At 43.6% G+C, this 14,374-nt stretch overlaps 1 long non-coding RNA gene across 1 annotated transcript in view; it reads right to left on the minus strand.

Moving 5' to 3' along the window:
* The window catches only part of LOC120869370, a 54,234-nt gene that overhangs the window by 39,085 nt on the left and 775 nt on the right, over positions 1–14,374 (minus strand). The window lies entirely within an intron of this gene.

Genomic DNA, 14,374 nt, shown 5'->3' on the forward strand with positions numbered 1-14,374 from the left:
TTTTTAATGAGAAGAAAATATGCCTATAATGACTGAAAAAGCAGTAAATCTCAGCAAAGAAATGTCAACTATAAAAAGACACCAAATAAAATTCTTAAAATTGAAACAGTATCTCAAATTCAAAAATTCACTGGGCAGACTTAACAGGATAAAGATGACTAAATAATGTCCAAGAATTCCCCAAATTCAATGAAATAAGTAAGTACATAAATCCAAGGATCTCAGCAACATCAAGAAGATAAATACAATTGGCCCCTGAACACGTCGGGGTTAATCCGAATAGAACTTAAGAGTCTGTCCTCCAAATGGGAGTTTCCTCTGCATCCACAGATTCAACCAGCCACAGACCATGGAGCCCTGAAGTATTTACTACTGAGAAACCTGCCTATAAGTGCACCTGAACAGTTCCAATCCAAGTTCTTCGAGGGTCAATTGTACTCAGAAAACTACAGCTAGACACATCACACTCAAAATGCTGATAACCAAAGAGAACCTAGAAAGCAGCCAAGAAAAAGCAAAAAAATGACATACAAGGAGTAATGGTCGGGGTGTCTCCTGACTCCTCAACCAGAAACAGTGGAGGGAGAAGACCATGGAAGTAAACCGTTGAGGCAACAAAAGAGAAAACATCAATCCAGAACTCGACATCCAGTGACACATGCTTCAGGGAGGAAGATGAAACAAAGACGCCATCAGACAAAAAACAGAAAAAAGCACACACGCTAAGAATTTATTTAACACATCCTCTTAAACATTGCCAGCTGATGCAGACTGCAAGAAATACTTGAGGAAGTTCTATAGGCTGAAGAACGGGGTCACCTGGAAACTTTACCTTCAGAAGGTAAAGAGTGCTGGAAATGGTATCTATATGGGTAAAAGTTTTAAAAACTATTCTTCTGCCTAATTTCTTCAAAATATACATGATGGTTTAAAAGCAATACAAACCAAACATTATAACTTGGTATCATAGAATTTATAATTTACACAATGCTATCTTTTAAATGGATAACCAACAAGATCCTACTGTATAGCACAGGGAACTCTGCTTAATGTTATATGGCAGCCTGGATGGGAGAGGAGTTTGAGGGAGAATGGATATATGTATGGCTGAGTCCCTTTGCTGTCCACTTGAAACTATCACAACACTGTTAGTCGGCTATACTCCAATATAAAACAAAAAGCTTTTTTTTTTAATAAAAGAAAGAGAAATAAAGAGATTATCAGACTAAAAAAAAAAAAACCTCTGCCTTAATGCAGAGGGTGTGGGTTCAATCCCTGGTCAGGAAACCAGGATCCCACATGTCTCACGATATGGCAAAAAACAATTTAAAAAAAGAAAAGAAAGAAAGAGAGCTTCCTTTTACACTGGTCTGTCTTAAACTGGGTCATCTTCCTTTCAAATACACTCAGATCTTTACCAGACAACTGTGTCTATCTAGAATTTTATCATGTCATTTTACTTCTGTCTTATTCCCTGATGGCTCAGTTGGTAAAGAATTACCTGCAGTGCAGGAGACGCAGGCTTGATCTCTGGGTAGGAAAGATCCCCTGGAGAAGGAAACAGCAACCCACTCCAGTATTCTTGCCTGGAAAATCCCATGGACAGAGGAGCCTGGCAGGCTACAGTCCATGGGGTCACAAAGTGTAGGACTCATACAAGTTTCTCAACATGTTTTTAAACAAAAGAAATTAGTTGATATAAAGACAATTACAGGTAGTATATAGATAAAGCAGAAATAAGAAAAGTGGTACATAAATGACCGACTCCTGAAAATTACTGGATTTGTGTAATCCAGGGAAAATATTCCCATTAATAGGATCACATTCGTATGCAAACAACAGTATCTTTTATTCCAAATTCCAAATGTAGGTGAACATTTTCTTTTGTGTGGATCAACATTCTGGCCCTTTTCAAAAATCCTACTTGAAACCATATCAATGAGAGTATTACTATTTACTTGTAAATAAAGTATTTAAATTGTTTAACTACTCCATAAAAGCAGCAGAGTTTACTGAGAAGAACATGCAAGGCCGATGTGGAACCCCTTCCCACAAAGGGACTGAAAATAGCCAGCAAGTTCAGTGTCAACTCTGATGGCATTCTGACCAGACACTGGGATTAATAACTTCTTCCTGTGACATTTTAGGGCTTCCCTGGTGGCTCAGAGGGTAAAGAATCTGCCTACAATGCAGGAAACCTGGGTTTGATCCCTGGGTTGGGAAGACGCCCTGGAGAAGGGAATGGCTACCCACTCCAGTATTCTGGCCTGGAGAATTCCATGGACAGAGGAGCCTGGTGGGCTACAGTGCATAGGGTCGCAAAGAGTCGGACATGACTGAGTGACCTTCACACTATGACATTTTAATTTTTTTCTAATTAAGTCTTCAAACCAACAGCGGATGAACTATGTAATAACAGAGCAGGGTTTCTCAGCCCCGGCAGGAGTGGCGTGGTCAGTCTCGGTTGTGGGGCTGCTCCATATGTCACAGGACACCCCGCAGCTTTCCTGGCCTCAACTCACAGGTGCCCAGGAGCACCCTGCCCCCACTCTGAAAATAAGAACGTCTCCAGACATTGCCACGGGTCCCTAGTCGAGAACCACTGTGAAAAAGAAAGACGTGTCAGGTGTCGATACCTGGGCAGCCCCTGGTTGAGTGGATGGTCCCTTAAGGGAAGGGGCTTCAGGTCAGCAGGAATGCCCCGTTGGCCCTCCTTGGCCTCTCAGACCTCACCTCCCACTACTCCTGCCCCCACCCCCACCCACCCTGTCCTCCAACCATGCAGCTCCTCACTCTTCCCCCAAGACTCTGGTCACTTCCCTGGTGTGGGGGGGTCATTACACGACCCGGGGCTTCCCTCTGCCCAGAGGTCTGCTTCCCAAGGTGTCCTCTTTGATAAAGTCCTTCTTCTCAGTTAAATCTCTGCTCCCTCATCTTCTCACTGAGGTCCGCCCTGACCACCTGATTTTGAAACTGCACGCCTCCCGCCTATGCCCCACCCTACCCTGATCCACTTCTCTCTTTTTTCAGGGACTGGATCATCTTCTGACACAGAGAACATTCTCCTCCTGCATCTACTGCTTACGGTGGGTCCACCCCCACACCCCCACCGCTGCACCCAGGGCAAAAATCTGTCACTGACTCTTTGATATGCCTGGCACACAGCTGGCAATCGGTAGAAGCTGCTGAATGAACGAATGGATACATGGTAAAGAACTGTCGAGCTAGCCTGCTGTGCCTTCCTGACAGTACCAGTAACATACAAAATGGCCCCTGCTCAGACAGAATTTTCTAGGATGTACATTTCTAGCCACTGCCCATGGAGCAAACTGTCTGGCAACTGTTCACGGGAATAAGAAGTAAATGTCTAATGGACACGGTGACACCAGGAGCAGCTGATTATTCTGAAGCCCCACGAGTCCAGGTCACCCAGAAACATCAGGAATCTCAAGCATTCAAGCTAGAAATGAAATATGAAGTCGGGTATGAATTTGTTCAAATTTTTTCATTATACTTTCTCACATTTGAAAAAAAAAAAAAAGTTACCTACCCCATTCATGAAAGTTTAAAATAGTATGGAAAAGCAATGACTTCTTAAGAAAATAGTCTCTAATAACTTCAAGGCTTCTTGGTCCCATGTAAAACATTTAAAAGACAATACTGATCATGACTGGCTTCATTTGCCATCTATGCAATGACTTTCAAGCAGCAGCTGCTAAGTTTTTGCCACGTGTTAGATTCATTGGCAAGTCTACACGGGACCACATTGACTTCTTGGGCTCTGATTCCTGGTGGCTCAGACATAAAAGAGTCTGCTGCAATGCAGGAGACGCAGGTTCAATCCCTGGGTCAGGAAGATCCCCTGGAGGGATTGGCAACCCACTCCAGTATTCCTGACTGCAGAATCCCATGGACAGAGGAGCCTGGTGGGCTACAGTCCACGGGGGTTACACGGAGTTGGACACGACTGAGCGGCTAACACCTTCACCTTCACTGATTTCTTACCAAAAAATGACGAATAATGACAAGGGCTGAAGAGCCAAGAAGTGCTCTTTGCCTTGTAGGGGTGAGGGCCCCCTCCCACCACACCTTCTGCTCAGCACCCTGGCCCCCACTGCACATCTCCATGTCCACATGGCTCCTGAACTGCAGGATCCACGCTCCCATGACTCTGGTGCATATCAGCCAGTAGCTGTGGTGGCTACCTGCCCTCCAGTGGAATGGTCCAAGTGTAAAAGCCCAGTTGACCAACTAAGAGATATAACGCTCATCCAACCAAAGCCAGAGTGGCTGTGGAGCAGTAGTCTTAAGCTCACACAACCAAAGATGAGGTTCTCTTCAGTGAGGTCCCGGTCAGTTTACAAATTATAATAGCACTATTACCCTTTGACCCTGATGCTGGGTGACTAAGTAGAAATAACAAACAAAACTCTTTTCTCATTAACTACATTTCTGAAAGTTATAAACCTGGGGGGTGGGGTGGGAAAAGGGGTTTATAGCCTCTTCTATACTAACTGGTTACTCAAGGGTCATCTACCAAAAATAATGCACACTGTCAGGATATTCATCTTTTAAAACAGGCTGGGGCAAAGAATACATTGGATGAGGCTGCTCTGGCCAAAACACACAGTGGACATCTGCGTGTGCATCAGTGCTTTTCATAAGACACCAATCTGTCTTAAAACAGGTTGAGTATGAACTAACACTTCAAATATAATGTTAGGTGGATGTGATGTACAGGTTCAAAGTACATTAGATACAAGCTAATAAAAAGAGGGAAAGAAAAGAAATGTTACACATCATTTTCCATCAAGAAAAGGATTAGAGGATGTAGTACAAAAAAACAGAAGGTGTGTTCACAGCAGACCCATTGCAAGCACCCTCTTCTCTATCCACTGTGGTTGACTTCAGGAGACGACAGTAAACCATAATTCAACACAGTACTGGAGATTCAGAGATGACAAAGGCATGGTCCCCAGACTCCAGAGGCCCCCCAGGGAACAAAGACCTTCCCGCATATAACAACACACAATCCCCCTGTGACAAGAGCCATGGAGTTCAGGTATAAACAAAGCAGGGAGGAGACTGGCTCTGCTTACAGAAGGAGGTGAAAGAAGTGTTTCCCTAGGACAGAAGGGTATGAATTGGACTTTGAAGATTGAGTAGGAGTCCACCAAAGAGGAAGAGAGAAGGGATCTGGGAAAGGGAAAGAGATGATTCTGGATGAAGGGAAGAGCACAGCAGGGGGAAAAGAAAGGCTGTTGCTGCCTTGGAGTGGCTCGGAAAGCCAGAGACTTCCCTCGAAGCCATCAAACCCTGGCTGAGCAGCTACCCCAGAACTGGTTGGAAGCAGAAAGGTGAGAAAAAATAAACACAGTAAAACATGCCCAGAGAGATACCTTTATTGGCCCAGACATGAACAGGAGTAGAAATGGAGGCAGGATATTAGAGCATGACTACTCCAGTGTTTTCATTAAGCGTTCCTTCTCCAGACATGCCCAGAATTTAGGGTTCTCCATTCAACGTGCCATCTTGTCACTATGACTCAGTGAGACAGGCCACCCTGGGCCAGCCCAATTAGCCACCCAATCTCAATTTTCCATTCTTTAACACAGCACTCGGGGACACTGGTTGAGAGAAGATGACAGATGGGCCCCCCTGTCTGTGTCCGTTTCAAAATGTGAGAAGATTAGTTGATGACGGCCGACAAGGAGTCTAGCCTTATTTGCAAAATGTACACTTAAAAAAAAGGGGGGAGAGAGTGAGAAAACTGTATTAATGTAGAACTTACATAATTGATAATTCTTGCGCTTCTCATTAGCCACTCTTCAATGAACAATAACTAAGTCTCTGCAAGGCCTTAAATGATTTGGGGGGAGACGAGTGTAAACCATCCATTAATGTATTATTTAAAGTGGCTTCATCCTTCTTGCTAACAGGCTTATAAATACTAATGCGAATTCTTAAATTGGGACTATTTCTAAAAGCTAGACCAGACAAACCCAACCCATCTGAAAAAGAAAGAGCATTCTTGATTCTTCACTGGCTTTGGGGGAGGGGGGAGAAGGACCGACCCCTGAACACTGCAGGTCCTTGTTGACTTAACTAAATTTCAACAGCTAGTTGCTCAGGCAAACTTTCTCTGTATAAATGCCATTCTCTAACAAGACCCACACAGATTTATTAGCTCCTGTATGAGCAGATCTGTCTGATGCATAATATTCTCTATCACAAACCTTGGAGGGCTACTGATGGTTGTTACTACTAGCACTAGGGGTTGGCTGAACAGACCAACCCAACTCACAAGACGCTGGCCTTTCTATACCTTGCATACATGGAAATTCCTCTTTGATTTGTGGCTTTAATCACAGCTTCCAAAACTTGGCCATTATTTATGAGTCTGACTTTTACACTGACGGTCAAGGGGACACACTGACTCGGGTTACCTGATAGGCAAGCCCTCTTTAGCTCCCAGCTGCCATGGGCTCCACGGTGATATTACACATCTCAATTTTCCTGCCAACCCACCTGGCTGGGGATAGAACTGGAGGAGGTGGGGGTGAGGGGGCCAGAGTCTACACAGCGTTAATGAGTGCAAGAGTGCTGCTATAAAATGCAGTGATTTCCCCCCCAGACATGAGGCAGATTCGAAAAGGAAAAAAGGTTGGAAAAGAAAATCAACAACATCTGGGGTGAGTGTTATGGGTGGGTACCTGTGTGTGCCGAGTCAGTTCAGTCATGTCCAACTCTTTGTGACTCTATGAACTGCAGCCCGCCAGGCTCCTCTGTCCATGGGATTCTCCAGGCAAGAATACCAGAGAGGGTTGCCATGCCCTCCCCCAGGGGATCTTCCTGATCCAGGGATCCAACCCGAGTCTCTTATGTCTGCTGCACTGGCGAGTGGAGTCTTGGCTCTATTTTCTTGCTGCTCAAGATACTTGATGCAATCAAGCAATGCGGGCCGACATTACACCACTTTCCTAACAATCACCTTGGCCAAGTTGCCAGGAGGGTCACCTTTCTCCTTGTGGAAAGAAGCACACTCCTCTGAGGATGTGCTAGTTTGGATGCACGAGTTCCACGCCCAGCTCACACGTCCTGCCCTGCCCTCACCTGCCCCGCTTGCTCTCCACCATCTTCCTCTTTGCACTGACCCCCTCCCCCCACCCATGGCTATGCTCTCCCCTGTGCCTTTCATTAAAAAGCAATGCTTTTCAGAAAAGTGTATAGCTAGTAAGTGATCCACATGACAAACTTTTAAACTGAATATGCTCAGTGCAAGAATCCTTCCAGCTTCTCCGACCCGCCCTCCCCATCCCATTCTCCCTCCCACTTCCTGCCTTACATGTGTTGGGGGGGTGGGGGCACACTCTCCTGCCTTCTTCATCAGATCACAGAGACTGCCGTACCATTTCTGTGCTCTGTGTAAATAGTCACGCAGTCTCTACCTTTTGTGTATGGCTTCCTTCACCAACCACTATATGATGCTCATCCATATTACTGAGTGGAGCTGGAGATCACTCACTCTTACAGAGGCATTGTTTCCATTGTGTGAACATAACTACACTTTATAATCCATTGTACTCAATGAGGACATGTGGGTGGGTTCTAGTTTTCAACTATTAAGAACAGTGCAACTATGACCCTGTCTTCTTTCCTTTATTGGCTGTGCTGGGTCATTTTGGCATGTAGAATCTTGTTTCAGCATGTGAACTCTTAGCTGTGGCATGTGGGATCTAGATCCCTGATTAGGGATTGAACAGGGATCCCCTGCATTGGGAGAGCGGAGTCTTAGCCATTGGACCACCAGGGAAGTTCTGACATTAACTTTTTGAAAACATGTGTTCACATTTCGTTGGGCAAATAACCAGGCATGGAACTGTTGAGTTATCTTTTTTTTTTTTTTTTTTAAGATTCTCAGAGTAGATATAAATAACACAAATCGGTTCTGGGCTCTTCTATCTAAGAAGAAAAGCAAATGATTTCAACCTCTCTAACCTCTCCAACTGCTTCTTCTGGAAAGGGTCTGTTTTCCCTGCTAGACTGGGAGCTCTCCAAAGCAGTGACTGTTCCTCAAAATGCCCAAAGGCCAGCCAGCATCTGGAATACAGTGGGTGCTCAATGCATGATCATTGAGCTACAGGACTGCAGGCAACACTGCCTCAACCCCTGGAGCCTTCCCAACTCATTCTGCCCTGGCTTCTGCTCCTTGGCTTCATCGGGAAGTTCTCACTGAGGTCATTTGCCAATGGACCTCCTGGGCTTGAGCCAAATCAACCGGCACCTCCCATCTGCGCCATCACTACTCTCGCCTGCCCTCTAGGTGGGAGCAGCTCTGGGATGGAGCCCAGGGGTTCTTCATCCCTCCTCCCCCAGCACCTCCCGCAGGCTGGTGCCTGGGAGGCCACCGGAGGAACATCTATTACCCAGACGATTTTCCACACAAGGAGAGCGAGCACCTGCCCTCACCTCTATTTTTTTTTTCCCCAATCAGGTTAAGGCTAAGTGATGTTCTGAAGCTCAGAATTGCTTCCTCTTTCATTAGCTAGACTTTGTTGCAGAAATTTCTGCTTTAAAAAAATCTTAATTTGTGGTGTAGAAAGCCATATAAAACTCTCTTTTTAAACAGAGACGATTCCAGGGAATCTCTGGTGTTCATCTGGTTTTCTCACAGGAAATGGAAAACGCAGAACAACTAGAGTAAAATGCATTACGATCATCAGACAGGAAGCAAGGCTGACTCGGCTCCCACCACACTCACTCTTACAATAGCCTGTAATGGGAAAGAATCTGAAAAATATACATAAAATAAATATATAAAAGATTTATATACATACATAATATATATATAACTGAATCACTTTGCTGTACACCTGAACCTAACACAACATTGTAAATTACACTTCAATTAAACCACCCCTCAAAAAAGGGGGGTAAAAATAGAATCAAGTTTGATTTAGAACAGAAGGCCAAATCCAGCCCACTACCTGTGTTTGTAAATAAAACTGTATTAGCAATCAACTATGTCCATTACTGAACCGAACTGTGGGTGCTACTTGGAGAAGGAAATGGCAACCCACTCCAGTATTCTTGCCTAGAGAATCCCATGGACAGAGGAGCTTGGTGGGCTGCTGTCCATAGGGTCACACAGACACGACTAAAGCAACTTAGAAGCAGCAGCAGCAGCAGTGGGTGCTACTAGACTACAATGGCAGACTTGAATGATTGCATTAGGACTTCAGGCCAGCAAAGTCTAAAATGTTTACTGTCTGATCCTTTATGGGAAAAAAAAAATGCCCATCTCTGATTTAGAGAACAATCTAATGCCTGGATTTCATTCTATTTCCCAACTGTTAACACACTCAAGTTCCTGTTCAAACTAGTTCACTCAACAGGGAGGTTTATACTTAAAATTTTTTTTGACAATCTTTGATTCAAGTTTATGTAATAGTTCGAGAAAAAGTTCAGTGGTTTGGTTTGGGGCTCAAATTAATATAGTTTCTCCGCCTGGTTGTGGTCCTTGAGCACAACGTTGTTACAAACCTGACCAAAGTGGGCAGGTGAAACAGAATGCTTCCTTCCTGCTCTAGAGGATGTCTTTTATTCAAGCTTGAACATACTCCACTCCTTCTATTCCAAGAGTCTATCTGTATTCCTCAAACTTAGCTAATCCTATTTCCAACAAAGAAACACACACCATTTGTTGGCATCTAGTTTTCTTCATCAATAGGAGTATACCTTTTTCCAACTTCTTTCATAGCTAACTCTCAAAACCTGAACATTTGGAAAGAAATACACTGTCCCGCAAATACTAATACATTTTCCACGTCTGTCTTTTGAAGCTAAATATATCTTACAATAACATGGCAGCTGACTTCAGAACTGAAATCCAGCATTAAACTCTTCATATAGATGTTTGATCATATATGAAACTTTCACCTCATTTTTTTAAACTTTTTATTAAGGAAATTTTCAAACATATGCAAAAATATACTAATATAATAAATCCCCACGCCCTTAACCAGCCAGTTTCAAGTATAAAGTCTGCCAATTTTTCCCACTCATCTTTCTTTCCAACTTGTTGATTATTTCTTGTTTGCTGCAGTATTTTAAAGCAGACCTCACAGATCATATTGTTTTACCCACAAATGCCTATTTGCTTCTGTTAAATAAGGTCCTTCTCCTTCAAACAAAACTGCGACACCACTATCACATCTGACAAGATTAATAATAATTCTTAATATAACCTAATACCTGGGTCAAGTTTAATTTTCCCCACTGTCTCAATAATGTCTTTTTATAGCTCATTTGTTTGACTAAAGATCCAAATATGACCATATATTATATTTTATTGATAGGTCTCTTTATATCTGCAACAGAGTCCCCTCACTTTTTTTCACCCACCACTAGTACACATTTAAATTCTAATTGGTCAAGCAAGCCTTACCTGGAGTGACACCTCTTTAGTCCCCACATACTTTAACCAACCCAGCCGCTGACAGGCTATAAGCCCTTGAGGCAGAGATGCGTCCAGCTCCACCTTCCACGTGTAATCTACCACCAGGACCACTGTGTCTGGCCATCTCACACATTTTTTGCTCTCAAGAGAAGGAATTTGGGTTGCTTCAGCAGGCTAATTCATTAAAATTAAGTCTTTTTTGTGCTCCAATGGCCCAGAGACTGAATGATTTTGAAAAAACATGGCAACCTTTCCTGACGGCTTCTTTCTGAAGTGAGCCAATTTAATCAAGAAATCACAAAGTAAATCAGACAAGCCTCGTAATCCATCTTGGTTACCAGTAATGACATTAATTGAACGCCTAGATCATGGAGGACACTAGGTTATAAAAAGGATGACCAGTGTCCCTGCCCAAAGAGACTTACAGCCTAGATGGAATGGCTATCCCATCATTTAGACCAAAAAAAGTCCAAGGAGGACAACAGATGCAGAACCCACCCAAACCAACAAACTGTGCCCTACCATTAGCTTAAGAATATTTGTGAGATTGATCTCTGTGATGGAATAAAAAAAGGAAGAGTCAAGACTAGTCAAACCAGTCTGATTGCTAGTTTTGCTAGTTCTATCATTTATGACCTATGCTGTACTGAATAAGTTACTTAACCTCTCTGATTCTGTTTCATCATTTATAAAACAGGAACAATCCCGCCTACCACACAGTAGCAACCCTTAACACAGGAACAGAAAATCTTACATGAATGCCTAGCAGTAATGATGACAGTTAAAATAATAACAGTAATAATCACTGAATGTAATACTCTATGCCAGGCACTGGGCTGTCTTTTTAAATACTTTATTAATTAATTATTTATCTGCTGGGTCTTAGTTGCAGCGCTTGGGATCTTCAATCTTTGAGGCATGTGTGAGTTTTTTAGGTGCAGCATACAAACTCTTAGTTGGGTAATGTGAGATCTAGTTCCCTGACCGAGGATCGAACCCAGGCCCCCTGCTTTGGGAGTGTGAGTCTTAAGCCACTGGACCACCAAGGAAGTCCCTAAAACATTTTGTGTCTTCTGTTTCATCTAAGCCTCGTATCAGTCCTATGAAGCATCTCTAGTTGTCAGGTCTTCCAGATGAAGAAAGTGAACAAAGGTGAGTGAGTGGCTTATGCTGACTCAGCTAAAGGCAGGAAATGGGTCACTGGACCTCAGGGTTTTTGCCGTAATCACAACGTAATGCCTCCCTAATACCACCACAGTAAAGTGTAAAGGTGGGACCTGGGGCAGCATAAGTTACTGGTGGGGAAAGGCCCTCTTATTACGGCTATTAATTAAACCAATTATATTGTAATTTCATAGATACAGCATCCTGAAGCCTCCACCTCTGCGCAATAAGGAAGCCTCGGGAGGCTCCCCGAGTGGCCCTACCCATGGGCTGGGTGTGTTCAGAGCCATGATGCTGGTTTCCTTCCTTACCAGGACAAGTCTTCAGCTGTCTCCTAAACAGTATTGAATGCATTCTTTATTACAAGTGTCACCTAAGATATGTACAAACAGAGCCAAAATCAGAATTATTTTCCTATATAATCTCTTAATTCCTTTCTGTACACATATACAGAAAAGACAAAAGGAAGTTAGCTGCCAGAAGAGATCCAATTGCCTGCCACCATCACCCTTTGGGCTGGAAGAAGCACAAGCTGGAATCAAGATTGCCGGGAGAAATATCAATAACCTCAGATATGCAGATGACACCACCCTTATGGCAGAAAGTGAAGAGGAACTCAAAAGCCTCTTGATGAAAGTGAAAGAGGAGAGTGAAAAAGTTGGCTTAAAGCTCAACATTCAGAAAACGAAGATCATGGCATCTAGTTCCATCACTTCATGGGAAATAGATGGGGAAACAGTGAAAACAGTGTCAGACTTTATTTTGGGGGCTCCAAAATCACTGTAGATGGTGACTGCAGCCATGAAATTAAAAGACGCTTACTCCTTGGAAGAAAAGTTATGACCAACCTAGATAGCATATTCAAAAGCAGAGACATTACTTTGCCAAAAAGGTCCATCTAGTCAAGGCTATGGTTTTTCCTGTGGTCATGTATGGATGTGAGAGTTGGACTGTGAAGAAAGCTGAGCACCGAAGAATTGATGCTTTTGAACTGTGGTGTTGGAGAAGACTCTTGAGAGTCCCTTGGACTGCAAGGAGATCCAACCAGTCCATTCTGAAGGAGATCAGCCCTGGATGTTCTTTGGAAGGAATGATGCTAAAGCTGAAACTCCAGTACTTTGGCCACCTCATGCGAAGAGTTGACTCATTGGAAAAAGACTCTGATGCTGGGAGGGATTGGGGGCAGGAGGAAAAGGGGACGACAGAGGATGAGATGGCTGGATGGCATCACCGACTTGATGGATCTGAGTTTGAGTGAACCCCAGGAGTTGGTGATGGACAGGGAGGCCTGGTGTGCTGCAATTCATGAGGTCGCAAAGAGTCGGACACAACTGAGCGACTGAACTGAACTGAACCACCCTTTGAAAGTCCAAGCTAGCCAAGTGGAAGAAGCAACTGTGGAACTGAGGCCCTGATCTACAGTTCCAGCAGATTTCCTTGCCAACAGCCAGGTGAAGAAAGCCATTTTGAACCCTCCCATCTCCCCAGAGTTCCAGAGAACACATGAGGCTTCTGTATCACCCAGTCAATGCACAGAATTGTTATGCTGTTGATTTAAACCACTAAGTGTTCAGGTAGTTTGTTAGATAACTGAAATAGCCTAAAACCAGCTTTTCCAGCCAGGCCAAATGTTAAATCTGTGAATGAGAGGTGCCTTAACAGCACCTTCTGTTGCTTATCAAGAGCAATGCTACATTCCTTTCATTCAAAGACACCCATTGGCTGAAACATTTTGTAAACCCACAGCCCACATTGTACCTCGCTCCACAGTATTCAATAATTATGAATAATGATCACATCAATAATAATGGCAGGTAATATTTACTGTTTCTTATGTACAAGACTTCATGCTAAACCTTTTATTTTTTATGTATTTATTTGGCTGTGCCAGATCTTAGCTGCAGCACACAGGATCTCTGATCTTCATCAAGGCATGCAGGACCTTATAATTGCAGTATGCAGGATCTTGAGTTACAGCATGCAAACTCTCAGTTGTGGCACGTGAGATCTAGTTCCGCCACCAGGGATTGAACCTGGGCCTCCTGCATTAGAAGCACAGAGTCTTAGCCGCTGGACCACCAAAGAAGTTCCTAAACCTTTTATTAGTTAACCTCTACTAAAGCTCTCTGAGGTGGACCATTATTACGCCCATGCTATAGATGAAGCCAGTGAAGCTCAGAGAGGTACAGTGACTTGGCCAAGAACACACAGCCCGTAAAGACTGGCTCAGGACTTCACCCTCTGGCCATCTGACTCCAGAACCCACAACCACTGGCCCCTTCAAGGGTCATTTTACTTTAATAAAGTTGCCTCCTTCTGAAAGAAATGATGTGTATAAATCATTTCAATAACCTCAGATATGCAGATGACACCACCTGAAAGAATAAAATACACATATATAAATGTGCCTGACCTATGGTAGTAGGAAACTTGTAGATGCAGAAGAAAAGAGCACAGTAAGCCCCATTGATGTTGGTTACTGTGATGGTCTGTCTGTACAGGCTTCCTTCATCAGCAAGCACCCAGGGTTTGGTAATTATCTGTTTACAAGTTGGCTCTTTCCCTGGCCTGTGAAAGCCATCACAGTCTCAGGTTCATCTTTGTAGCTTCTGGGATCTGCACATGGCCTGGCCCAGAAACAGGAGGTCCTCAAGAAAAGTTTGCTGAATAGAAAAGAAATGCTTCATTCACCACCAGTGCGAACTTGCTTTAACAGGTACATCTTCTCCACCCATCAGTCCTTAAAGTGAG

The sequence above is a fragment of the Oryx dammah genome, unplaced genomic scaffold (assembly GCF_014754425.2).
Source record: "Oryx dammah isolate SB20612 unplaced genomic scaffold, SCBI_Odam_1.1 HiC_scaffold_10, whole genome shotgun sequence".
NCBI lineage: Eukaryota > Metazoa > Chordata > Mammalia > Artiodactyla > Bovidae > Oryx > Oryx dammah.